The following is a 26134-nucleotide window of genomic DNA, read 5'->3' as shown; positions in this document are numbered from 1 at the left end:
ATTATCAGCTACTAATGGAACTTTTTTTTTTTTTTTTTTTTTTTTGGAGCATTAGCAACTAAGGCCATATTGCTCCGGGATATGCGGTGGTCATTCCCTGACCTTTCCGCATCCTCCGTATTTGGTGGTGACGGGCTCGAACCCCGGTCTAATCAAGAAGCGTGTGCTACGCATTGCTGCTCCTTCCCACCTGGCTACGGAGGCGCCTACTAATGGAACTGCGATCGCTTCAAGTTGCTTATCTGTGCAACTGGTAAACTGCTTGCAGGATCTATATTTTTCTCGGCTTGTCGTTCTTGCAAGGATAGGTTATTGTGAAGTCACGTGAAATTCAAGGAAGACACGTGAAATTCTTGCGACTCAGGGCATTTAATTTATGTAGGAATTTTAGGCCTGAACATGATTCGCAAAGCAAGGCAAAACATAATTTACACGAGACCACTTCACTGACTTGTTTGTTGCAGCGGCTACAAACGACAGTAGTCGTCTTTAGTTGATTTTTGGTGACAGCATTGCAGTATGGCGAAAAGCGACAATAATGATTTTAGTAGTTACCCTACAAGGGAGGAACAGAAGGCGAAGCAGAACACTTTCTGACAATTGCTATAAAGGGATTAGTGTTTGTGGTAGCACAACTCCCTAGTTTATTTCATGCGCAGTCTTGAAAACAGTCGGACTTAGGTACCAAGAAGTGGGAGCACTCACAGTCGTCGAACACTTATTGTCAAAAGCCAACTTCTTTTGTTCTATAGTCGGGCATTGGAAGTACTGTATCGTATTGATACAAACAATCATACATAACAAAACATTACCTGAAGAAGATACAGGCGATTTGGCATCATTACCGGACAGATCACCACCAGATGAATTCTTTAGTACATCTTTCTCGAAAATCAAAACAGTACAGTATAACTACACAAATTATTAACTTTAATCGGAGTTCATTCGCAGGCTGCCACACACTATACGCGCACACGCGCTGTCAAAATGTAAGCCGTAATCAGAAAGATGGCTTATGTTACGGCTGGTACAACTGGTATTTATTTATTATGTTTATAAAAATATACTCGTTATATTGTTTCCCGATATTCGAAATTATTTAGTTTTTGGTTCATTTCTGATAATTTGTATGAGTTATAATAGTTATTATATATTTTAAAACATTATTTTATAGACAGTGCGTCTGCAAAGAAGGGAGATAAAAATTCTAAAATAATGAATATTGAAAAAAAAAAAAAAAACAATTTATTATTAATAAAAAAATCATTCATAATGGTCCCCAGGAGACTCTATACCTACACTCAGGGACAGATCATGGTTCTTGGGGCCCCAGAGCTGACGTTCTTAGTGTGCCCATTTTGGGTGTTGGTATAATGTGCCTGACATTGGTATAATGTGCATGAACGCTGACCTCATATATATAATGAGAAAAAGGCGAGGACAAAAAAAAACAATGGTATAATGTGCATGACACAGTCAGTTAAATCAATGTGGTCACTTCCTGAATAACATAATCTGTCAATTAAGAAAAGCTATTAGTTCCTCTTAATTGGCTGATATTAGTAAGAAAGAGCTGATAGCGTCACTCTCACTAATATTCCATTTGATGTTTTTGTCGACACATCATATTTTAGAACGTTCTACCAGAATAATGTCAGAGCAAGTGCAGTATCCACTATCACCAACATTGCAATTGTGAAAACCCCGTGATTTGTAAAGGATTTGGGTTGAAAGCTACTTCAACGTCGTAATAATCGTTAATCATTTAAAAATTCAAATTTCAAGAGTGTCTATGTGTGCGCGCGGGTAGCATACCGGGTGGAAAAGGCCGGGGTTCCAATCCCTTCGATGACGCGAAGAACTTTAATGGACTTTTTTCACTCCGTGGCTGAGTTAGTCGGTCTCAGGCATAGATGGCAAGGTGGAAAAGCAAGGATTGGAAAATTCTCAAAAAATTGGTTGATGCGCCACGAGGCACAAAACAATCAACAACCCGGAGAATTCCATCTATGCATTTCTAAATTGTAATTGAGATTTTTTTTATAATAACCGTGCCTTATTATAGAATAAAGTATAACTATCCGGCCGCCATAGCCGAGTGACAGGCGGGCGGGTGAATAAGTACACGTTCCTTGAGCGACCGGAGTTTAATTCAGCTTTACACTGCTGAATACGGTGCTGTTTCTTGTATTTTGTCTACGCTGTGAACTCCGTTTGATCGCACGGGAGTATAAACAGAAAATTTATTTTTAATTTAGATGTACTCATTGCAAAAATTTCGCAGTTGGTAGCAGAGTTTTTCCTCTAGCTCTCCTAAAGAAATGCAGTCCGTGTTTTGTGAACAGGTACGCGTCGAATCCTTTCTCATTTCTTGTATGTGAATAAACTTATCAATTTTCTTTCGTTTAACCATTTTTCCGATTATTCAAAATGTGCACGTTGCGTAACAATATCACACGTACAAAATGTATAGCCAGGCTATTTGCATTTAGACCTGGGAAAAATTGCTTCAGAAGCTTTTCAAACATTTTCCAGCTCAGGAATCATTGCTGAATAACATATCCAAAATCCGACAAAATCGGACTACGGGAACACCCCCAAAAATGGATTTCAAAATGGCGGACTGGCTGTGTCCTAATAAATGCAAAAAGAAACGAATTTACGCTTTGTAGAGAGAGATAATACTTTATTTACAATTAAAAATGTTTCAAATAAAATTAACTTTCAAAAATATACCACACAGCCATTTTTTGTTATAAAATTTTGATATTAAAAATATTTTACAGAATTTTAAAATCAAGAAAACGATTACAGTATTTCAAAATCGGTTTCATGTTCTGTTCATTATAGAAGTCAACTTAGTCAAAGAAAAACTTAAATGTCTTCATCACTGTCATCATATTGATTATTGACAGTGGGGTGTTCGTTATCGCAACCATTGATTTGGCACTCGCCACAAGCAGTTGAACAGGACAATCCGTTACGCTTGCATCCACATCGTGAAGAACCACATTTCGTCTTGCAGGAACAGCGGATCATGTTGAGTAGATAATCTGGAGCTGGTGGCATGTCGCAGAGTATAGGGTAGTAGGAATTATTCTTTACATACCAACCCCACTCTTCTGCATCGATCCTCTCTTCTGTAGACTTCCAGAGTCTTATTTGAAAGTATGTGCAAAAGCTGTGGTACTTTGTGGACGAATCGGTAGGTGGCAAACGCTCGGGTGTAACAAATGATGTAGCTGCAGCTACCGTTTCAACTAACATTCGATGACGCAGTGCGTTTGTGGATTCCAATGTTTTGCAGCCGTACAACAGGAGCATTGCTTTTCTTCCAGCGGCTTCAATATCTGAGTATTGGCAACAATCAGAACAAAATGTATTTGCAACTGAACGGAGTTCAGCCACCTTCATCATTTTCTCGAATGCTGAGGTCTTCCCAATCGAAAAAGTTCTGGATGTGGTATCACAGCCCGTGAAAACATGCACAAACAGGAGCCACTTGCAGATGTCACTACCCAACGATGATTGAATGCTGAGAATGTCATACACAGGATTAGGAGATGGTCCCCGTCTTATGTCACTGCGATAGTACAACTTGAAACCACTGTCCTTGGCATGGTACAGAAGCAGAATCAGCAAGTCGGTGTCTTCCCTTAAACTGTTGTATTTGCATTTTCTGATGATGAGACTGCAGCACGAACGATGTCCACATCTGCATTGTGTACAGTACACCCGTGCTCCTTCAACATCCCACCTACAAGGGAAATCATTGCTTGCTTGTTGTTTTCATTAGCCAAGAAGTGTTCCTTCTTGCCGACAAACTGTATGCCCGGACTGAAGTTAACATTTCTACTTGTCTTGGTGCTGCGTTTTCTGTGGGCCGTGTCCTTGATCGTAGGAGAGCCGCCGTAACCATAAAAACAATAATAGCCTTTCCATAGGTTTTTCAGAGTGAAATCGGCATAGTAGATTGCAATTTTTTCAAAAGTTTCATTGTTACGCCATGGAATACGATGTAGTAGAAATCCACCATCCAATGCATACTGGTCTGTACACTGAATTTATTCAGCTCCTTCCATGCGTAAATTGTCAGTGTATTTCAATATTGCACGAGTTAACTGAGACTTGTCGGCTTTCCTCAACATACTTCGTGATTCGAATAATGCAGGAGGGTACGCATAAAATTCGTAATACATGACATCTTCAAGACTGTCGCCACCAGTGGCAACAGTCATCATTCTCTGAAAGACGATAACGACTGTATATCTGCAGGATCTACTTACATATCGACATCGACAGGGCTCACAACGGCAGCAGCAGATCCTACGGTTTTCACTTTGTCTGACCTTTTGGCAGAATATGTGAATACTTCTTTTCCTATCATTTTGACGACGATGTCCATACCTAAGGAGTGCAATTCATCAACGTTAACTCCAGAATCAGCAGTTACCCCTGTAATAATGTTGCAGAGACCTGAGTCAGAATTGAATGGGGATATGGATTCCAGTCGTTCGAGTAGTTTCTTAATGTCATTACTGTCCCTCATTTTTCTGCTTTCCCTCATTTCTTTGTGTTGTTCACTACTTTTCAACAAAACTCTGGTGTATTCCTGCATTACTAAGTTATAAGTGGAACACAGGACATAGAAAACAGCCATGTTGCTCTCTGGATTTCTGTAAATCTACTTCCTCGTGTCAGTCCTCCTCTGCTTTTCAGGGAACGCATTAGTACTTGTTCTATTACCAGATCTGATCCGAGTTCGGCCCATAATCTGTCGCTTCTGCTTACAACAAACTTACCTTCCAGGATGTGAAACAGTTGATCCACAGTGAATTCCTTGCATTATTCCTGACCAACTTAGACATGATCTTTCTGCTGCACATATCTGCCAGAGAAGACTAAATCTACTTATCGAGGCAGTGGGTACTGGATGTTTGCTGGATGAGATGCCCCTCAGCATGCTTCTCGCATTTCTATATTCCCTAATGTCAACTGTTGCAACCTTCTTAATGTCACTTTCACTAAGCTTACGCCTATGAATAATTGGATGGATCTTGATCTTCGGAGTTATTGCGGCAATCATACCCACTCCGTGAAAGGTATTCTTCCCATCAAACGTACAGACCTCATGATCGACGTTATCTGCTGCTAGAAGCACTGCACTGTTTTCAGCAAAATTAAAAGAGCCACAGTCGCCTTATACCGCGGCGTTTCTTTCGAATCGCATTACTTCTGCATACGACGAACAGTAACCAAGATGGTGGAGAATGTCAATAAGGTACCTTGGCCTACAGTTGTGGTGCAGCTGAACTGACAAACCGATCTGTAATTCATGAGCGAGTATTGCAGGACACTTGGCGGTTACGTATTCTGAAGCCAGAACATCCACCTGATTATATTCAATGTAAAGAAGCTAGAGCACGGTTCATTCGATTGAAGCGTCAAGCTTACTATGACATGGTGCGATCACATTTAAAGAAAGAAAGCAGGATATATAATAAGAAAAGGTGTACGGATATAATGCCCGAGCACATCTTCTCAGAATGGACCCAAGCCACCTTTGTAACTCCTCTGGCAGAAAATCAAGTTGAAAGTGAAGTCAACACGGAGAAAATCCGTGAAGCAATTAGCAAACTGAAGACAGAGGTCTATGCTGAACTGTCTCAAATCAGTATCGCTAGAGATGACATTAAAGCCTCAGGAATAAAGCCACAATTGGGCCTGATAAATTTCCGCTCTTCATGATTAAGATCAGCAGTGTATACATCATAGATCTGCTCCTTCACATTTTTTCACAAAATTTTAAGTGAAAGCCACTTTCCGAGAATATGGAATACGTACTTCGTTAAACCTGTTCCGAAAAATAACAATCCTAAATCCGCCAAAGACCACAGGCCTATTGCAATTGGATGTTCGTTTCAAAAAATATTTGAGAAATCCATTTTAAATACCATCAACCATCACTCCTTCGGGCATAGACCGGAGTACCTCCATTCAATGATCCCACAAAGTTCTACTACCACCAATCTCATGGAGACTCTATTTCGAATTCAACACGCCCTTAACTTCAAACAGCAATTAGACATTGTCTTCTTAGACGTTGCATCCGCTTTCGACAGTATATCCATCTCGGCTATTACTATCATCTTGGAGGAATATTTCCATATAACTGGGCACGTATTAGCTATAATAACGAGTTCTTTGAGGGAGAGACACATCACTGCCATAAATGGAATTTCCAAAGAGACCTTTCAAGTCAACAAGGGAGTCCCACAAGGTGGTGTCCTCTCTGCTACTCTCTTTGCAACAGCACTGCATCCCTTCCTGACCCAAAATCAAAAGCAATTTGTCGTATATGCAGACGACTTGAAATTTTTCATCACCTCGAATGACCAAAACACATCCTTACAACGCAACAACGAGGCAAACTCCAAAATCGCCGAGTTGCAAGAATATATTAATTGCATGGGGCTCCTACTAAATGAACACAAGACAGCACAAATGGTTTTCACCAACAAGGTGTTAAAGAACCACATATCAATACGCGTAAATGGCAGCGTGGTCAAAAAAGTCAGGACACATATTGATCTTGGTCTGAAATGGGACGAAAACCTAAACTTCACACCCAATTTCGGACATTATTATTATTAAAATCAGTTTATTTCCCAAGAAACCTTGGGTCACCCCGGGACGGCTCTGTGCCAGAAGGGTGTGAATACAGACTAAGGTGCGAGGAACACAATGTACAATAAACAAGGGTACATTCGTGCTCGACCCGAGACTTTTACAGGGTTAAATAAACAATAATGTACAAAATATACAGTAATATACATGATTACATGAAAACAGAAAGTCTTTGCCATATACAAATAGGCAGGTTAAAAAAAAAAAAAAAAAAAAAAAAAAAAAGTCTGTCCAGGAGAAGGGGAGTATTATAAGTTCATAATCTGGTAACAGTTCTTGAGGATTTCCTTCCTGTAGGGCTTGTCTTCACAGAACCTATCAGGGTGGATCCTAAATTTATTGAAGATCCGAAGACAATTGGCTGGAAACATGTTCCTCAGGGAATCAATGTTTGACAGAGTAAGACGTAGAGGGAGACAGGAGTCGGGGTGCTTCCCTCTTGCCCTCCTCGGGCCAGAGATTAATGCGGATACTGATGGAGCATCAATTCGCCTCGTTATAAGCCGTGCAAGCGTGAGAACATTTTTTGTCATGATGATATGTCTCCAAGGAGTGGTGCCTAGATTTGCTTGTAGGGTAGATCTGGAGATAGTTAGGGGGTGGCCTACCACCCTGTTCATCCATCTAAGCAACCAGTACTCTAAACTAAGATACTTCTGAAGGTATGAGGCAGGGGCAGATGACCAAATTTCCGAAGCATAGAGAGGAATCGGCGTAATACACCTCAGGATGTGCCGAACAAGCAGCGCTGGCTGATGCACACCAACGAGCTCTTGACGCACTGCCCAAAGAGCAGCGTACGTCTTCTGCCTCATCCTGGCAAAGTGAGGCTGAAATGTGAGCCCAACGTCCCAGGTGAGGCCAAGATCAGTATGAGAGGTCACCTTTTGCACCGGTTCCCCACTCACAAAGATTTGGATATCATTTTTGGCTCTCTTCTTGGTTATTGTCAGTTGTGCTGATTTGGAAGGGCTCAGATGCAGCCCTATTGTGGCAAGATAACTTTCCAAGCTTAATATCTGCCTAGAAGCTTGCTGGTTGATATCATGAATCTGATGATTATGATCTGAGCTCACATAGAACTTCAGATCGTCGGCATAGGAAACAAAGTTCGGATTCTGAGCAAGGAAAGGCTCCAAAACTGCTGCAAACAGTATAGCTGACAGTACACTTCCTTGTGGGATGCCTCTTGAGACGTCAATAGTTTCTTGAAAGTCATTGTGGGTCACAGACAGATGTCTAGGAAGTAAAATAGACTTCAAAATTTGAAGTAAGGTTTCCGCCAGGCCGAAGTAGTGTTTCAGAATGGTAAAAAGAGCTGGGAGGTGTATTCTGTCATAAGCCGATTTTATGTCGAGGAATATGATATCAATCTGTGATTTGTTGTTAAGGGTGTGCTGAATTCTGAAGAGGGTATCAAGAAGATTGGTAGTTGTCGATCTCCTTTGTAGAACGGTATGGAGGTACTCGGGCCTGTGTGCAAAGCAATGCTGGGCAATTGTTGGCTGAATTACTTTTTCGAAAATTTTGAGTAAAGAACAGCTGATGGATATTGGTCTCAGGTCTTTAGGAGATTTGGGTTTCTTGATCTTTGGAATGGGCTTAACATGGTAAGTTTTCCAAATTGAAGGAACTATTCCAGATTGCAGGATTTGTCTGAAAAGGTGAAGGAGATGGTCGACTATATATGGGCTGCAAATTTTGATAATAAAGAGTGGGAAACCATCCGGACCTACAGTGGCTTTGTTGGGTAGTTTATTGATGACATCAATTAGGGTCTCTCTAGTTATTTCTATTTCAGACAAGTGTGCCCTAGGTAACCAGTTCTCCTGCGAGAGAAAGGAATCAGAGTCAGGAAAATCTGCCTGCTGTAAGCTGAACTGTGCCCATTCCTGGACAAGCTTTTTTGTCAATGGCTAGGTGATGATGATGATTCGAAAGGATCCTTCTACCACTCTTCAACCTATTGAGAACAGCTTGGTTAAGGACCAGCCTTTTTTTTTTCAAGAAGCAAGCTCTTTCTTTCTTAAAGATGGAATGGTCTGAGGGAAGTTGAGTTTTCTGCCATTTCCGGTAGGCCTTCTGCTTCTTGATGAAAGCCATCTTAGTTTCCTTATTGAAACCCCGATTCGACCTGTTACCACTCCTGGTGATTCTGGCTGCACCATGTAGTGCAATTAACTTCAGTTGTTCCGACAAGAGCATAATGGCATCCTCCAACGGCTCAGAATAGAGATGCCCCCAGTCAAACCCAATCAAGCATTGGAGAATGATCTCTGGCTTCAGATATTTGGTAGAGAAGGCTATCCTAGGTAATTCAGCAGAGTACTCGTCAGGTAACCCAAGGGAATTGTTCTGTAAGGATAGTTTACATGTAATTGGCGAGTGATCAGATTGGAATCGAAAGTTGCCAGGTAGGAGTTTGATATCTTTTAAGTTGTGGAAGATTAGGTCCAGTGCTTGACACGCTCTAGTTGGATGCGTCACTAACCGTGTAAGGTTAAAGGCCCGGAGAGTGGCCTGAAGGCCCTCAAGAGCATTCCCATGCCTGGGCAGTGGCAAGTTAAAGTCACCTGCTACAACAGTTGGAATTTTAGGCATTAAGTTGGTTGCTAACCACGTGAGCAGCTCCGCTCTAGAGTCATCATTGTGGTCCGGAGGAAGGTAAACCAGGCAGCATTGGATTTGAAGAAGAGGACTCCTCAGCGTCAGGGAGACTGCCTCAAAGTTGTTAGACTGGCTCACTCGTGTTCTTATTGGCCGGAAGCGATCGTTGAACAGGATTTCAACACCTCCGTCTCGCCCGTTAATTCTGTGATTTCCAATGTGTTTGTAAGGGGTGTTAAAATGGGTAAGATCAAGCTGTCTATCTGCCGCTAACCATGTTTCTGTAAGGCATATGATATCAAACTCATTAAGCAATAGGAGAGTCTGGAGACAATGAAGCTTGGTTTTTTAGGCTGCGAACATTCTGCATAAACCAAAGAATCTCTCCTTCGTGTGAACCTGGTAGCAAGTCATCCTTTTGTAGCTATGGCTGTTTATCTCGCCTGGATCCGCTATAAGCGATCGATCTGCTCCTCTCTTGGCACGGCTTTATAAGGGTGCCTACCGGCCAGCAGCCGGAAGGCTTTGCACAGAGAAGAGGTACAGGATTGGAATGTTTCAGAATGCATTACTCCACCTATAAATGTTGAGTGAAGCTCACAGATGAAAACAAAAGACATGTAAAGAAGAAAACTTACGCAGCGCTATGGACCTCCAGACAAGAACTGGTAGGTATCAGGAACCCTGACCTTGTTAAACAATATATATTTTAAGATGTGTCATCCCAATCCCTCTCTATGCATCTCAGATTTGGTCTTCTGCCCCAGATGCTACCATCAAGGCTTTTCTGGGTTTAGAGTACTGGATGCTGAGATGGTTAAACAGGATCACTACACAGCCATTTACAATCTCAAGAACCATTTTATATGACAACTTGGATGTCACGCGTTGGTCTCACATAATTGTCACCAAGAACATTCTCACGCTTGCAAAACTGCTGACCGGGAAACTCGACTCGCCGAAAACTGACTACTTGCTGACTCGGCCCCGCATGACGCAAAGGTGGGCAAATAGAACACCATCCCCTCCAATCAGTAGGATGCTCACGCAGCTGAAAAGCCTTCGGTGATTTTTTCCTTCTAACACCATTAAGATGTACAACTATCTTCAAGCAGACCCAGAAAGGCTTTGCACAGAGAAGAGGTATAGGATTGGAATGTTTCAGAATGCATTACTCCACCTATAAATGTTGAGTGAAGCTCACAGATGAAAACAAAAGAGAATACAGGAAATGAAGAGTGAACTGGTCGGGCCTCTTTTTGTTCCGCACTGGTACTCCTGTTATGTTTATATTGGACGTCTTGTCTTTCTGTGAACTCGCTGTAAATAGTGGTGTAGATGTGAACATTCTCTAATTCCTTGTAAAATTGCAAATGCTTGTGTTCTCTTTCTATCTGCCTGTCATGTAAAATAAGACAATGATATGTAATATAATTAATTAGACAATGTATAACTTGTATAATTTAGACAATGTATAATTTGTATAATTTATAAAGACGATGATTTGTATAAATTATAAATGGATAATTATGTATATAACTTATATTTGTATATATGGATGTGCACCCCCCTGGTAAATAGTTGTAACCGGGTGTCTCTTAGGAGAAAATAAAGATAATAATAACCCTGGTAGGTTTGGTATAACATGGCAGTCATTCAGTGTAGCCACGTGTTCTGGAGCTCCTGAATGTTGAGTTATATTAAAGTGTTTAAAGTATTTTCTTCCACTGGAAAAGTGTGCCAGCTAAAAGAACTTCGCAAGTGGATTAAGTGGGTAAAAAATTTGTGTTATTACGAGGGTTATCTGGTCTGTACTCTATCGTCATAGACCTAATCCCTTTAGGCTTAGCATTCTGCTAACGCTTTGCTGTAGTCAAACACGCATTGTTGACAGTTAGGCCTAGTGGATTTTGCTGGGAATACGATACGTACAGTATATAAAGTTTTGGTATCAGTGGGTAGCTCTCTTCTCCAGCTTCTGAAACAGGTACCAACAGAAGACTGAAGCATACAGGTAACTATTATTTCTATAGATTAAAACTGCGAATACCTGATAGGACATTTTCTAGTTCTAAATTCGCAACGTGTACGCTTACCGAGGGTAAAGCCTTTCGAAATCACTACAAGGTCATACCTCCTGCTGTACTTCCCTTAATAGGTGGGCAGAAAGGCCTTAGTAAAGTTACAGTAGCTCACTATACTTCTTTTGCCTCGGGGAAAGAGCGACCTTAAAAACTAACGGAAAACACATGCCTGGATTACAAAATATGGATAAACAGGGATCAGAAGCAACCGATCAAATATGTAATATATGCCAAAAAGTGAGCAAATGCGCTATTAAATGCAGTGGATGCAAGGCGGTTATTAGAAGATGTTGCTCCTCGGTGGACATAACTCGACTTAATAGAACTAGAAAGAAGAAATTTCTTTGTCTTACTTGTAAATCCAAGAAAGAGAATGGTGGGGGTGAACAGGTAAATAAGCCATTTAAAGAAGAGTCTAGCGAAGGCGAGTCGGGCGATGACGCCGGCAGCGAACACGAGCCTACGGACTCCTCTCAAGATATCTGCTCTAGGATAGCCGAAGAACCAATTAATGTCATAGGTGACTCGATAACGGAAATACTTGGGTGCGACGCATGTCCAGATGACTGCGAACATCGGAGACTTCTCAGCGGAACCCAAGACACTGAAAAAATTTCAAACCTCGTTGTACAGCGTGTTGCAGAAAACCCTCATTACAACGGAACTGGAAAAAACCAGCACTGCGGCTCGGAACCCTACACGAGCAAACACGAATATAACCTAACAGAGCTCCTATCTCCGATGTACAGGGCCCTACGGGAGATCCAAGAGGAGAACAATGAGCTAAGGGAGCAAAACATTAAAATCAGCAGAAGTCAAACATTATTAGAAGAAAAATTGAACGCACTATTAGCGCAGTTCCAACTTACAGATAGGAAAATTGACACTGCTGTAATGGCTATTAAAAAACAAGAAAATAGGGCCCAATACAAGGATGCGGACAAGGCACGAACGGATCAGCATACACAGACATCCAACTTACAGAGGGATACGAAGGGAAAAGCAAGGAATGCTAAGAATAATATCTTTAAAAATGAGGGATGCGAGTCACAACTGCAGCTAAGGGTGTCAGGATCTGAAATCTCCACTGAGAAAAATTACATGACTAGGCCTGAAACAAGAATAGACCCCGCCAAAGCTAGTCCCTTCTCCCTATCAACCCATGACAACCCCCAGAGCACATTGAAGACCGAAATAAATACTGGGTTTACTAGACAACCTACCTTTGCACAGATTCCGGCCATTAGCCCGAAGGCACCGCAGCAAAATAAGGCGAGTAAACCTGCCCCATCGATACCCTCCCGCACAAAGCAATCCATGTTTGAGAACAATCTCGCGGGCTATAGGGTTCAAAAAACAAATCAAATCAATGACGAGCACAATAGAACCGAGACCACAATGAAACGTGTCGCGGGTAACAGTCAGAGGCTTGCCGATAGTTTTAACATATCCTCTGTACAAACCAGAGGAAAGATATTTATCTCAAGACTCAACCCGCAGACAAGTCCAAATCTTATTAAAGAAATGTGCGACAGAGGATTAGGGATTGACGTAGAGGTCAAGCAAATACGCACAAGACATCCTGCATATTCCTCTTTCATACTCTCCTGCCCACTAAATAGTGAAGGACAGCTCTTGGACAGAAACATCTGGCCAGTAGGAACGCTAGTGAAGACATACAGAGAAAGGGCTGCGAGGCCCACAATTAGGAATAGCACCGCGAACCTAAGGAGAGCCCTATAGCAATCAACAGTCAATTTTTCTCTCGCAAAAGAATCGAACCAGATTATTATCCTCTTGCAAAACGTAAGAAGCATATCAAATAAGCTTCACGCACTACAAACATTACTACTGAACTCGGAGAATGATTGCGTATGCTTAGTTGAAACATGGCTCCATAATAACAGACACCTGGACGCCCTTGCACACCCCTCCGGTTACAACTGCATCGCAAATGGAAGAGAGGGTAAAAGAGGAGGCGGTGTAATGATTCTTTTGAAGAAAGAATTCTCAGTAGTCAAAGAACTCGAGGCGCAATCTGAAAATTTCGAGGCTATCATTGCCACTCTTGGTACGGAAACGAGGAGATTGCAATTAGGCGTAATATACCTACCACCGGAACACACTAAAGAAAACAGAGCCGAGCTTCTTATGTGGCTCACCTCAAATCTGAGCACGAACACAGACACAATCATAATGGGAGACCTAAATATGCCACTACCAAAACATCGGGAGGCAAAAAGCGAGTTGGACGATACAATGAAAGCTTTAAACATGATCCAATTGAAAACACCAGCAACAAGAGGAACTCAATGCCAAGATCTCATATACTACAATACCTCAGATATAAAGTTGAGGAACAGCTACATGAAATTCTCTTCGGATCATCAACCACTCACGTGTGAAGCCACTTTAAGAAGAATCCGGGACATCCCTCAAGCTGGTCGGCATCCAAAAAGGAAAACAAAGATGATTTTCTCATCAAAATATATTAAAAGTGACGTCATGCTGAAGCATCTGATGGCATATAATTGGCAAAACCTATACCGTTTGGGCACTGATGACGCCTTATCAGCGCTCTCACAATCACTCATGCATATGGCTGAAGAAGGAGCATCGAAGGAAATAAAAGTATCAGACAGGGCAAAGCCCTGGTTCAACTCACAGTTGAAAGTAATCTTCAAAAATAAGCAAACATTGTTCAGGAAATGGAAAAGAACTGGGCATCCAGAGGACCACACCCTGTACAAACATGAAAGAGCACGCTTCATGAAGGAGAAGAAACGGGCACACATAGATATGGCTAAAGCAAAACTAAAAAAAGGTAAAAGAATTGTCAGCAAAAAAAGCCTCGCGCATAACATGACTGAGACATCCTTTAAGGAATGGACCGAAGCCACTTTCGGAACACCCCTCAAGGAAAACCAAATTGACAGCGAAGCAAACAGCAACAGGATACAAGATGTAATCAAGGGGTTTAAGGAATCTATCAATAGTAATCGGATTGTCACTAACAATGAACATCTAAAGGAAATCAGTATTAGCAGAGACAACCTAAAAAGTGCAATCAACAGCCTCCCAAATAAAGCAACGATTGGGCCAGATAATTTCCCACTATTTATGATCAAAATCTGTAGCTGTTACATCATCGATGTACTACTACACATTTTCCAGAGGATTTTGATGGAGGAGAGCTTCCCGACGCTGTGGAAAAGCTACTTTGTAAAACCTATCCCCAAAATAAAAAACCCAAAATCTGTAAAAGACTTCAGACCAATCGCTATCGGATGCTCTCTGCAAAAAATCTTTGAAAAAACAATCCTGCACACCATTATCGAGCATTGCTTCAAGCACAGGCCAGAATACCTGCACTCAGTACTTCCACAGAGATCGACCATCCCCAACCTCATGGGGACACTGCTAAGGATCCAACAAGCACTAAACAGCAAGCAGCAGGTGGACGTAGTCTTTTTAGATGTGGCATCTGCCTATGATAACATATCCATCCCAGCTCTCATAGTCATTCTGCGGGACTACTTTCACATTGCAGGAAATGTCCTCCATTTATTAAAGAGCACTCTTCGGCGAAGACAAATTGCGGTGACAAACGAAAACATGTGCGCAATGTATGAGGTGGATAAAGGGGTCCCGCAAGGCGGAGTTTTGTCTGCCACACCTTTTGCCATAGCCCTTGAACCCTTCTTAGCCCAGAACAAGAAGCACTTCATCACATACGCCGATGATATAAAATTTTTTATTACCTCAGGAGATCAGAAATCAGCTGACTACCACAACCAAGTGGCTAATACTAAAATAAAAGAACTTCAAGAGTACCTAGATTGTATCGGGCTGCAGTTGAATGGAAAAAAAGACGGCACATATGACTTTCACAAATAAAATAAAGCCAAACAAAATGGAAATATTTGTGAACGGCATCCTCGTCCAAAAGGCACAGACACACGTTGATCTTGGTCTCAAGTGAGATGAAGGCCTAACCTTTCGCCCGCACTTCGCATACATCCGCAACAAAACATACGCCGCGATTTGGGCAACCAGGCAAGAGCTCACCGGTATTAGAGACCCCGGTCTGATGAAGCAATACATCAACAGATGTGTTACTCCTATTCCCCTATACGCGGCACAAATCTGGTCTTCAGCTCCCGAAAGCAGTATCAAAGCCTTTCTAGGACTCGAATACTGGCTCTTGAGATGGCTGAACAGAATTTCAGCTAAACCTTTTACCATCTCAAGAGCTATACTAAACTCCAATTTAGAGGTCACACCCTGGAGACAAATAATCACGTCAAGGAACATAATGACCCTCGCTCAGCTTTTAACAGGACGACTGGATGCACCGAAAGCCCGAGAGTGGATAGAAATACCCGGCGAAAAATCAAGACGAGTTGCAGATAAAGAACCACAACTGAAAGCGGCATTTACGCAGTTGGATAGCCTCGGAAGATTCTTTCCAGCAAACACCATCCAGCTATTCAACAACCTCAACATCAATCCTGAAAAGCTCTGCAATTGCAAATCCTACAGAAAGGAAGTTCTCAGAAACTCTTACTTTGCAAATACAGATGTAAGGATACAGTTTCAGCACCTTGTTCGGCCAGGCACATGCCACTGGGCTTTAGGAAACCCGACCTCATCAATGTGTAAGGATTGGCCTACCTACACAACTCTAATCCCCACAGAAGAAGAAGACTGCTGGAAAATTGAACTTTAAAAGTGTAAGGATTGGCCTACCTACACAACTCTAATCCCCACAGAAGAAGAAGACTGCTGGAAAATTGAACTTTAAAATTTTTATTTTGCCGTATCACGGTCATTCGTGTTGTTTCATATGCTGTACGTTGTTTTGGCTGCTGTAAATATTTGTGTTTATGTACATATGGTAAAACTCCCACTTGTGTGTGTTTAAGCAGAAGGTATGCTTCAATTGTCACGGTATGTTCTTACCAGTTTACAGTAGTTAAGTAGTAAAAGTATTTGCGAATAATTAATAACTCAAATAGTGTATTTTCCAGATAAAATGTAGTTATAAATCAGATATTATGTATTTCATGTATTTTATAATTGTAACATAGATGTATTTTTGTAATATAGTTGTATATGTATTTTCACCCTCTAGCCAGTAGCTGTAACCGGGTGTTCTCCTAAGAGAAATAAACTGATGATAATAATAATAATAAATAACTTGCTCAAGGAAGATCCAATATTTAGCGGAGTTCATGCGGGATGGTAACAAGTATGGGCCGACTAAGCAGTCGCCGACCATACCTGCCCACACATTTATTGCGACGTGATGTTGTCCCGCATGGGGCTAAAGCTACGACAACATTAGGCTTAAATTCCTCACCACAATACAGAGAAACCCTCGCAATCAAGAATCCACTCTGCTACTCGAGGAAGATACCTATAAGGCATTAACCACCTACGAGCAAGAAACATTTGCACTTAGGCGAGCTAAGATTGCAGAACTCAGAGCTCAAGAACTAAACTGGACCGGCGTGGGATAACTCTCCATTCCCCCGGAAAAACGGAGACATAATCATGCAAACCCAAATAGGGTAGGATCTATTGCAGGCACCATCCAAGGTGCGGGATGCTGGCACTCCTCGGAGTGCGGGATTTAAGTCATCGCAAACCTGAAATCGGTAGGATATACTGCTGGCACCGATCTAGGTGCGGGATTGCTGGCACTGACCTCAGTGCGGGATATACTGGCACTATGCCATTGGCAATTACACAAGGGTGTCTGTCCCCTGTGACTTTTAAACCCACACTCTTTCCTATACTTCGCCTAAATTAGGGTGGATTTATTCTCCCCTGTCAACCCACCCAAATTCATTCCCCCTCTAATCCTCTCTTCTTTTTTTTTTACTTATTTTATTTTATTATTTATTTTATTATTATTTTTTTTTTATTTTTTTTAATCTGTTACTTTATTTTTATTTTTTGTTTTTTATTTTATTTTATTTTATTTATTTATTTATTTTTTTTTTGGTCTCCGTCAGGAAGCTTAGGCAACCCTGGCGGAGGCCAGCCGGAGTATAATGGGCAGCCTGGCTCACCTCCCAGTGGTAGTGGCGGGCAACGTGGGGTTCCCTTAGGGGCCTTGCGGCTAAGCAGCCAGAGAGACAGAACAACAGATCACAGCACAACTCTGTCACAAAACAGACACTACACTTTTTCTGGCTTTTACAGAGATTCTGTAAATTCTTCACAAAGTACCATGGTGCAGATGTGGGAAACCACCGGTGGCGCCTTCCACAAAACACTATGCCACTATGCCACTAAGTCCCGCATGGGGGCGCACACCGTGTGGGTTGTCGTGATCCCACACATGAGCATTGTGCTGATTGAATAAGCCTTCCCGAGTGAAATAAGCCTCATCCGTGACCAAAACATAGGCTGGAAAATTCAAGTCTTGAACACTTTCTTGGAGAAACCACTGCAGAAAAGCCACACGTGCAGAATGATCTTGGGGGAGCAGTAACTGAACCCTTTGGAGATGAAAGGGGTGTAAGGAATCGTCGTGTCAGACACGCTGTGCACTGCAACGAGACACTCCTAAGGCAGAGGCAACGGCACTTGTTGGCTACAGTTGGCTGGTAGTAGGATTATTCTGGACGGCATTCAACACACTTTCTTCCATGGCGGGAGTTCGCGTTGAACGTGGTCTGCCCGCACTACTCCTATTACCTCTAAATGATCCATAATCGCACAAAATTTGATGCACACGCGCAAACAAACGGTGTCGGTACATGTCTGTCTGGGAAGCGTTCTCCATAAATTCGTTGAACGGCTCGTCCATTGCCCTCTGCTAATCCATACACTAGGTGCATGTCTGCCAGCTCACAGTTCGTATATCGATGCATGCTCTTCGTGTGGCGACTACTGCTTGAATGAGTAAACCAGAAATTTTCCCTCTCGCGAACTGATGAACAGAGCCGTGTACCGACTTACGGTGACGTTTCCGGTTATGGGTTCCTATGCGATTCACATTCCTTTAGATGTTACCTACCTCCCCTAAACGTTTGTACCAGTAGTTTTGAGACACCCTGTATAACCATTCCCCTTACACTTTTTGAAAAACCTCTAGCCTTCACAGACTTTCTGTGTTTCACGAACAGAGTACACAACGCGGAGATTGGGAAACCCCTGGGGCCGTTAGACATCGTATACTTTACACTTTCTCCAGTTGGCTGACACAATACGCGACAGATGTCGACGCCCTGTTCATCTACCACCTTTGCCAAAAGCACTGTCTACGATGAGATGTGTTATTCCGTAATCGTATTCCCGATACTATTGAATTGGGGCTGCGCAATTTCTGCGCCACCTTCGCGATAGAGTAACCCATGCGTCTGGCACCCACTATCATGCCTCTTTCAAAGTCGTTTAACTCACGACGTTTATCCATACTGACATCGAATTACCATCTACGTGAATGCAGTGATGCAGTTTACCTATATACATGCCAAGCGGTGGGTTTGTCCACTAGCGAGAGGGGTGACAGCGTCGCGTTGCCCACGAACCAGCTGTCCCATGTTGTTGTTGTTGTTGTTGTTGTTGTTGTTGTTCGGTTTAACGACACAAGGGCTACTAAGGCCAAATTGTGTCTGGTCATCGTTAATTTACAAAACAATTTACAATTTTGATTTACAATTTGATTACAATTTACAATTTACAAATCTCTAACAATTTACAAAATTGTTAGAGAGGTTAAATTATATGCTTTTGTAGAAACCAACATGTTTTAGATATAATAAAAGTTCTTCAATATTTGCTTCATTTCCTAAGATGCGAGGTAAATCAGGTGATATATTCAATGTAGAGAGTGATTGAAAAGTGTTTGACCGGATTGTTGAATGTAAGGGACAATCAACCAGAAAATGATGGACTGTAAGTTGCGTCTGACAGGATGAGCACTGTGATGGGTTTTCTCTCAATAATAGGAAGATATGAGTATGGTGAGTGTGTCCAATTCTGAGGCTTGACAGTATCACTTCCCCTCGTCTGGTTCGTCGGAAGCCAGACAGCCACAGCTTTGGATCTTCTTTTATCTGGTCAAGTTTATTGCTGGTGTCACTTTTCAGGTCTGTGACCATTTATTGTAGCACGTTTTGCGTATGACAGACTTAAAATCAGAGAAAGGAACCTGAGGATGTTGTGAGAGAGCGGGTTGAGGATGTTTAGCGGCAAAGTCAGCACTTTCATTTCCCGGAATGCCAGAATGGCCAGGGATCCAGAAAAAACTGATTGGACACACTGCAAGCGAATAGCTGGGAATGAATCTGTTTCGATGTAGGATGAGAAAAGGAGAAATTCTTCCTTATGACAGAGACAGCACTAAGAGAATCTATGTAAATTATGGCAGATGAGATGGAAAGCTCAATAATCTTACTAAGCGCTAACTTATTGGCATATAATTCAGCTGTGAAGACGCTGCAAGCAAGCGGTAGTGTGGCTGAACTTGTACATAAAGGAAAAATTGCCACAGCACCTACCATACTCTCAGTTTTGGAACCATCCGTATAAATTTTACAGGCATGGTTGTTCATAGTAGCATAATGTAACTGTCTGATATTGCAGGGAGGTGTAACACTTTTCCCCCACTGGAGGAAGTGTGTATCTTGAGAGACAGACACATATGTCCAAGGAGAAACAGGTGTAGTTGTGTTTTGGAAAATTTCACTTAAATTGACATTCCAAGTCTGAACAAGCTCATTGATCCTGAGAGGCAGGTCTATTTTCATTTGGCTTGCTCTCATAGAAGGCTTCCCAACGAGTATTACAGAGATACTCCCAACTTGGGTGCGATGTTAAACTCTGGATCTTAGCAGCGTAGTGAAGCAGTAGTGTTTTTCTACGCAAGTGTAATGGGGGATCATGCGCTTCAATATTTAGACTTTGGATCTGAGACGTCCTGAAAGCTCCCAGTGCAGTCCTGAGAGCACTGTGATGGATCATATTTAGTCGTTTTAAAGTAGTGCTCCTGGCAGAGTCATACACTGGACAACCATAATCTAGTCGTGAACGGATTAAACTTCTATAAAGATGCAGCAAAGTACACCGATCAGCTCCCCATGACATAGATGAGACCGAACGAAGTATATTCAAATGCTTTAAACAAGTTCTCAAATAAGTGATGTGTGCTTGGAAATTTAGTTTGCGGTCTAATATTAGTTCAAGAAATTTAAGGGTATTAACAAGCGGGATTGCAGTACTGTTTATTTGTAGTTCAGGTTCGAGATGGAGAGCTCGTTTCTTGCAAAAGTGAGTGATAATGCATTTCTTTTCTGATAGTCGGTAGCAATTCCGTGAAGTCCAGGATTCTATTTTGGATATGGCAAGTTTGAGCTGCCGTTCGATGGTATTCATACTTTGAGACTGACAAGAAATGGCAAGGTCATCTGCATACATATAAGTTTGAACGGTACATCTCGTGTCATGCTGCTCACTCGGATTGGACTAAGTATTGATCCCTACGGGATTCCCTCTTCCTGTATGTGAGATGTAGAGAGTTCGTTTTTGTATCGGACTTGAAAAGAGCGCAATTGCAGGAAATTTTTAATTATTTCCGGCAAATGATCCCTAAGCCCCAGATGGAAAGGGTCCATAATAATACCATGCCGCCATGTAGTATCAAATGCCTTTTCAAGATCTAAATTGACCGTGACTAAATGTTGTTTCATGACAAAGGCATTGCGAGTATAAGACTCGGCTTTAATGAGCACATCTAGGGTTGATCTATTTTTTTCGCAAGCCATAATGGTGATCTGGAAGGAGAGGGCGCTGTATCGTCCAGTGTGGCTCATGTGTAGTGAATGTGCTCCTGCTTTTTGAGATATTTAATGCGTTCATTGACAACCCCCTTATGTGTAAATATGTTTTCCTAGAAGTTAAAGTTGTGGTGAGTTCATAGGTGATTTTTCGGTTGTTGGGACCGTGGGGTTGTGGAATTATTTGCATGAGATTATATTACAAACTGAGTAATTGATTTCATAGTCGTACATTGCATTGCATAGTGCTTATACATATATCACTGAAATCTCCCATAGAGACACCATTATCCCATAGACTTTGTATGGATGATAATGGCGACTTGAAATATTCCATTTTTTGAAATTAGTCATGGAGACGGAAAACATTTACTAGCGCCATCGCAGTATTGACTTAATATCGTTTGTTCATTAGTTTACTTAAGCCTTCTGTTGGATAACATTGTGGGCTTGTTTGGGCTATCATTTCTCAATCTTAAAGTTGATATTTCTCCTCATATATTGGTCCTTGGGACCCCGTTATTGGTAGGTGAGGATCTTATAAAAATACTTAATTTCAAGAATTTTTCTGGCGCCCTCAGGCTATTAGGGACTGAGATCTAGACACTGCTTTTCGAGGATTTCAGAACTTCCCTTCCACTTTCCATCCAGCTGGATAAGTGAAATACATATTAAACATAGACATGTTGATATAACTCTGCCTTTAGGGTACTAATGAGTATCCTATTAGGATTGAGAAGACAAGTTTAGAACAAGAGGTAGACAATAGTCGTGTGGTTTTTTTTTTTTTTTTTTCCTACACTTATCTGACATGGATACTGACTTGGACCATGACCAAGTTAGGATACTGACACAAGATATTGACATTGAGAATTCTTCTGGATCAGAGTCTACGGATTCATCTAAGAAAAAAAAGGGGTGCAGGGGGAAGAAAACTCCCAAAACTCCTAGAATTACTCAAGCTCGAGGAGATAAAAACATTGTGGTGGAGGAGAGTCCCTCTGTTTCATTGGCTTCTGAGCCGCCGATGGTCATTGTCGATAGTAACTCGATTCCAACGGAATCTTCTGAAGATCTTTCTTTAACAGAGGGATTGGACCTGGGTGGGTCTTTGAATGCTTCAATTGTATATGCGACGGTTGCCAAAATCAGGAAAGCTCTGGGAGAGTTTCTATCAAAGGATTCTAGCAAGATAACTAAGTCTGCCTCTAACCGCATTCATAGTCTATGGGCGGATCTAGAGGCAGTTACCACCGCAATCTTAATTGACAATGAACGACTTAAGACTAAAGCAGCATCTGAATTGGAAATCAGAGCAGGTCTTTTGGACAAGATGATACAGATCCAACGTGATCTACATCCTCATAAGACTTTTACGGAAGTTGTTCGTGGTGGTACAAAGCGAAATAGACAGACTCCTGAAATAACAGAGATTCCACTGCTAACGTCTTCAGTGGAGGTGGCAGCTTCTTCGGGCAGACCAATTGCTGGTGAAGATAGGATGGATTCCGGAAGTGGGATCTCTGATTCCGAAAACATACTAATACTTAAGCCCTCAGCAGAATCTTCCCTGGCGTCTAGCCAGGATATCAGGAAGGCAGTTACTGAAGTGATTAAAAAAGATCACAAGGACATGAAAATCAAGGGTGTACGTCTTTTGAGAAATAAAGGTGTGTTGTTAGAGACAACAAATCCTGATGATGCCAAGAAGATCTCAAGTGCTTCTGCATTAAAAAAAGCAGGATTATCAATAGAAAAACCCAGATTGTCCGATCCTACAATTTTGATCTACGGTGTCCCGAAGGAATATTCTAAGGAGGATATTTTGGAGGATTTAATTAATAAAAATTTAAAAGACTTTGGTTTTAGCCAGGAGGAAGTTAAGAATGAGATTACATTCAGATTTAACTCTGGCACCGGAACCAAAGTGACCAATTGGGTTATTGGTTTCAGCCCACGCCTTATGGGACACGTGATTCAGAGTGACAAAATTTATCTAGGATTTACGTCACACAGATTTCGTAAGTTTACACTTGTAAGCAAATGCTTCAGATGTCTGGGATATGGTCACAGTGCGCAGTTCTGTTCCCATAAAGCTGTATCTTGTGGCCACTGCGGGGGTGGAGGCCATGTTTTTTCTGACTGTATTCACAAGGAGGAACCACCTCAGTGTGTTAATTGTAAACGTAGAGGTAGGGATTGTAATCACTCGGTCAGGGATAATAAATGCCCTGAGTATCTTAAAGCTGTTGAATTGACAGACCGAAGAACCAGACATGAATAATACAACGGTAATTAATTCAACAAGTGTAAACCTGCAATACGGCGAAATAAAAATTCTTCAAATTAATGGCCAAAGATCTCGTGCAGCGGCGGACGAGATTAGGAAAGCTGCTGATGATCTGGGGTTTGATATTGTATGCTTGCAAGAACCGTATTACTCTTCTCAGGTAGGGGGTTCAGCGTATAAAGTTATAGGATATCCAATTTCGGCAAGGATTATTGCCTCAAGTGACGATCGACCCAAGGCCGCCATAATTATCTTTAACAGTGAACTAGTAATAACAACTATCTCAAGTGAATGTTCTGCTACCACAGTTTGTATCCTGGTTTCCTCCAGGGACCAGTCGTTTTATCTGGTTTCCCAGTATTTTCCTCCTTCAGAAGATATTCAGCCAGCTTTACACAGACTTGACAGGGTATGTAGCAGATTTTCAGCTAAAAACTTACTAATTACAGCAGATTTCAACGCTAAGTCTACACTTTGGAACAGCGGCTTTTCTGATGCTCGAGGCGAGCAGTTGGTTGATCTGATCTTCGATCATAATCTCTGTGTAAAGAACTTGCCAAATAAACCATATACATTCTCGACGACAAATGGTGAATCTAATATAGATGCTACTTTAACCTCCATTAATCTGGTGGATAGGGTGCAAAATTGGGACGTCAATCCGTATCTAATTAATAGTGACCATCGAGCAATCACCTTCTCGATTTTACCGGAGGATAGGCAAGTGAATATAACAATAAGGGATTTAAGGCGTTTTCGGATGGACAGGGTGAACTGGACCAAGTTTCGTGAATATCTGAATACAATTTTTAATGGAGATGACAAAGTAATCATTAACACCTTAACAGCAAAAGAATATGTTTTTCTGGTTCAATATCATTTATATCAGGCGATGGCCTACTCGACGAAAAGAAAACAGACAGGAAGAACTTCTGTCCCATGGTGGTCTTCGGCACTAGCTGAATTGAGACAACAAACTCAACAAGCACGAAAAGCATACCAAAGGAATAGGCATCTATCGGACGCAGACACTCAGGCTTTGAAAAATGATTACAGAGACTTGAGGAAGAGGTACCATAAAGCAATTGCTGATAGCAGGCAAAATTGTTGGCAACGTCTGGTGAAGGAAACAGGAAATGCTGACCCTTGGGGTATAATCTATAAGCTTTCAAGAAATAAACTTTTGTGTGGTGAAATTTACAACACGATAATTAGAGAGAATCAAGAAACTTCTGACTGGGAATCTACAGTCGAAGGGATAGTGAGTAGCCTATTTCCGGAAGATTTGCCGTTAATGGACAGCCCTGATCAAGCGGAAATTAGACGCAGTAATCGTGAATATCAGGGGACAACCGAAACTGCCATTTTTAATATGCTTGAGCTAGGTGCTGCAGTAGCTAAATTGAACCATAAAAAATGTCCTGGCATTGACCTCATTGAGAATCAAGTAATTGAAAAATTTTATGAATTCTTCCCTGAGATTTTATTAAACTTATTTAATAAATGCTTGCTAGAAGGGCTTTTCCCTCTCGAATGGAAGCTTGCGCTCTTAAAAATCTTGCATAAACCGGGAAAGCCAAAAACAAACCCCAGAGCATACAGGCCAATCTCTTTATTGGCAAATCTTGGCAAATTATTTGAAAGGATGATTGCCCCAAGGATTTTTAAATTATTTACAGAACATAATCTCTCCTCTGATTGCCAGTTTGGATTCAAAAAAGGACGTTCCACTGAGGACGCAATCTCAACCTTGCTGACTTACATTCAGGAGGCAAACAGCAAATATGTTCTTGCTGTTTTTATTGACTTTGAGGGCGCTTTCGATTCCCTTTGGTGGGAGAGTGCTCTCAGGTCATTGCAACTGGCAAAGTGTGATGACTACCTGTTCAGAGTCCTCAGATCTTACTTTAAGGATCGACAAATTAGAGTATGTGCAAAGCATTTATCATACACGGCTACCGTTTCAAGAGGATGCCCTCAGGGTTCAGTCTTGAGACCTCTCTTTTGGAATGCAGTGCTAGACCAGTGGCTCACGAAGGATAGCGATGAGTTCATCAAAGTTGCATATGCAGATGACTTGGTGGTGGCGGTGCAGGGAGGATCAAGACAAATTCTCGAACAAAAAATTCAGTCAGTTTTGAATAATTTAGTGGCATGGGCGGATTTGAATAAACTAAAGATTTCTGTCACCAAGACCAATTTCATGGTGTTTAAACACCACTTCGTTTATGGAAGGCCGCCAAAGGTAACCCTATATGGTACTCAAATTCCATATGTACAGAACACCAAGTATTTGGGTTTAACTTTAGTTGATCGTCTCAGGTTTCATGTACATGTCACTAAAATCAATGAAAAAATCAAAAAGTTCGTAGCTGCAGTTGTTAGAAATTTCCCGCAAGGAATGGGGTTTATCCAAAAAAAACTCTGGTATTGTACTACAAGACGATATTTCTTCCCATTGTAGATTATGGTGCTGGTATTTGGTTTGCGGCTGCTACCAAGGTTACAACTAAAGCCAAGCTTCTGTCCCTGCAACGTACAATGTTGCTTACAGTTATACGCGCTCCAAGGACAGTGTCGACAAATGCCTTACAGGTTATTGCAGGTACCATCCCCTTGGATTTACACATTATTTTCCGAGGTATTGTATATAACTTAAAGAAGGGAAGGGCGTT

At 41.6% G+C, this 26134-nt stretch overlaps 1 protein-coding gene across 2 annotated transcripts in view; it reads right to left on the bottom strand.

Moving 5' to 3' along the window:
- LOC150089303 (high affinity nerve growth factor receptor-like) overlaps positions 1-26134 on the bottom strand; it is a 306611-nt gene that overhangs the window by 199596 nt on the left and 80881 nt on the right. The gene's annotated exons all lie outside the window — the stretch shown is intronic.

The sequence above is a fragment of the Mastigoproctus giganteus genome, chromosome 2, assembly GCF_048544385.1.
Source record: "Mastigoproctus giganteus isolate SK-2022 chromosome 2, ASM4854438v1, whole genome shotgun sequence".
NCBI classification, from domain to species: Eukaryota; Metazoa; Arthropoda; class Arachnida; order Uropygi; family Thelyphonidae; genus Mastigoproctus; species Mastigoproctus giganteus.
The sequence above is the reverse complement of the archived record's forward strand: the minus strand, read 5'-3'. Positions and strand labels throughout refer to the sequence as shown.